General features: G+C 33.8%; 1 long non-coding RNA gene across 1 annotated transcript in view; it reads right to left on the reverse strand.

Moving 5' to 3' along the window:
- The window catches only part of LOC107570180 (uncharacterized), a 17,423-nt gene that overhangs the window by 12,948 nt on the left and 1,349 nt on the right, over positions 1-3,126 (reverse strand). The gene's annotated exons all lie outside the window — the stretch shown is intronic.

Genomic DNA, 3,126 nt, shown 5'->3' on the forward strand with positions numbered 1-3,126 from the left:
CAATAAATCAAACTTCTTGACACATAGTAGCCTATACTCTCTCTCGTGCTATTTTCAGTTGTGTTTATTTTGTTATTAAATTATGTTTAAATGTTCGCCGGTTCCCACCTCCTTCTTCCTGATCTACAAACTTTGTTACACCAAGCTTTATCATTTGTTTATCCGTATTACATCTGTTTTTTATTTGTTGAACATCAATTCAATTGTTACTCTTCAATTTGTTTGGAAGTTTTTTGTATTTTCTAGTTCGGGGAACAGACACAGTCTCCATAGTGTGATATCTAGGTGAAAAAGTCTCTATGTGCTGAGAATTAACTGATTTCTGTGGCATGAGGCGGCTAGCAGACAGTCGGTTTAGCCAGTATGTCTGCCCCCTGACCTGGGCCCCAGTTAGTCAAGTGCAAACTCCAAGACTATGTGCCATATTTCTAGAGAGAAGAGCAGCTTGTTATTTGTTATTATAATGTTATTCTGCGGGCACCACTTAGACATCCAGCAATTGAGTGACGACAGTCTGTTATGTATCTCATTACCATGGTATGCAGGGAGGGGACCAGAGCATATTACAGTGTCTGACATCGTACTTGCAAGTTCACACACCTCTTTAATGTTATTTTTAGTGATCTCCGACTGGCGAAGTCGAACATCATTAGCACCAGCGTGAATAACAATCTTACTGAATTTACATTTAGCATTAGCCAGCACTTTTAAATTTGCCAAGATATCAGGCGCTCTTGGCTCCCGGTAAACCTTGGACTATGGTGGCTGCCCTTACGAAAAAGAAGTTTATTCAAGTGTGCTATTAGTATACTTCTTTTAAACTAAAAATAGGAAAGTATACTTTGTCTACTTTTTATGTACTTCTCAGAAATGGACTTTATGTACTTCTCAGAAATATACTTAAAATGACATTTAAGTATACTTGACTAATACTTAGAAAAAGTCTAAATATATTTGAGCTATACTTGTGTTCCTAGAATCCGTGTTTTCATTGTTATACTGTAGGGGGCACTGGTACACATCTTCTGTACAGAATTTTCAAAAAACACGAAGAAGAAACCGAAACAACAGATGCTTCCACATGTATTCTAAAACGATCATCAGACATAAAACAGTATCAAAACTATGTAACATTATGGAATAAAATGTCGACCAATGAAAAGGTAATAATGACTGTCAAGCTTTGGGGTGTTGATTGACTTTAGCTACGTTTTGATTATCATTCTGAATCCAATTCAGTCTTTTTTCAGCTTTTTGTTCAAAATGTTGTTTATTTCTTTATTTTGTATTTATGAAACTCATCCACATTCAAGTGTTTAAAAAAAGAATGCATGAAGCTAGAATAAAATGTTTTTGTTTACAAGCAGATACCCTGTTCTTTTGATGTTTTGTATGTTCAGATATTTATATAACAAAATATATTCAAATTAATACCTAAATAGGGACATAGTAGTATACTTAAAGTATGACGTAAAGTTAACTTAAAGAAAACTTACGAGTATATTTGCAGTATAAAACTACTAAACTAGTAGTTTACTGAGACTATACTTCAAAGTGTACGATAAAATGCTACTACAAGTATTTAATTAGTAAACTATCAGTATACCTATAAGTTCACTTTTAGTATAGTTGCAGTGCAAACTAAACATTTTGATGTAAACTAGTTGATGTACTCAAAGTTTACTACTGTTATACTTAAAGTATACTTAACAGTATACTTCTATATACTAGAAAGTGGGCCAATTTAGTCCCAAGGAGTATTGAAATAGTACACTTACAAGTATACTACTAGTAGACTGATATTTGTATACTTACTACATAAAGTATACTTAAAAATATACTTGAACTTTACTTAAGTATTCTTACTAAAATAAACTTGAAGTATACTACATTTTGGTAAGGGTGGTGTCTCTATTTTCACGTTCCGTACAATAGAATCACCAATAACTAGAGCACTTTAATCAGGTTTCTCAGTGGGTGCATCACTGATTGGGAAGAACCTGTTTAATGTTTTGATCGGAACGGAAGAGTGGTGTTTTGATCCACGACTATGCCGCCTCTCAGTCGCCCTGCTGCAGAGGCTCTGTAACCGGAACCGAACAATATACAGGACTCCCTGAGTTTTATTCATATTTAGTCAACCTTATCCTATTTAGTTTAGTCAAGTTTTAGTTGACTAAATGTCTCAACATATTTTAGTCCAAGAAAACCTGAAGTATTTTAATCTAGTTTTAGTCAATGAAAACTTGACATTTTAGCAATAAAATTATTATTAATTAACCGTACAGTATTCCTTTTGGCAGCCATTTTTTTTAGACTTTTTAGTCTTGAGTGGATCAGTGTGCGGTTAGCCACCCTCTTGCTCATTTTCAAATATCCTACTGGCTCTACGCACCTGCAGTACAAGGAATTTTTTTTTTTTTTGGAGCGCTACAATATTCTTGAGTTTTACATAATTTAGTCTTACTCAAATGTAAATTTTAGTTATCATATTTAGACAACCTTGTCCTGTTTTTGTTTAGTCAAGTTTAAGTCAATGAATTGTATGAGTAATTTAGTCAGGTTTTAGTCAATGAAATCTCAAAATTATAATCGTAATGATTTTTGTTATTTGAGAAATTTACTTTTGCATTTCTGGTATTGCACTTTCACCAGTAAGCACAAATCAAAACAATGTGGACACGTACATAGTGTATTTTATCTCATCTAGTGTACTGATTTATTATAGGCTTTTTATTATATAAATGAATAACAAAGACTTATGCAATTTCTCTGTCTACAGTATGAAAACAGCTAAAACAAACAAAAAATATTATAACTAGTAATAGTAATTCCAAATTTCAATAGCCTATTTCTCTATTAAAACAACAGCGGTTGAGTAAGTGCATTTATTCAGCGATCACAATCACAAACAATGTAGTTGAGATCTCATGACAGAACACAGACCGGCTGAGTGACACTTTCATTTAGATCGCTAAACTCCAGCTTGTTTGTCTGTGTTTTCAGATCATCGGCGTCGGCGCTTCCGCAATGAGGAGCCAGTGCATGGTTGCCAGATTGCTTAAAATAAGCAAAGCACCAGGCAGAAAATGTATCAATGTAACAGTGAAGCTCTGATTCGGGATT

Source organism: Sinocyclocheilus grahami, unplaced genomic scaffold (assembly GCF_001515645.1).
Source record: "Sinocyclocheilus grahami isolate Dianchi unplaced genomic scaffold, SAMN03320097.WGS_v1.1 scaffold1424.1, whole genome shotgun sequence".
NCBI lineage: Eukaryota > Metazoa > Chordata > Actinopteri > Cypriniformes > Cyprinidae > Sinocyclocheilus > Sinocyclocheilus grahami.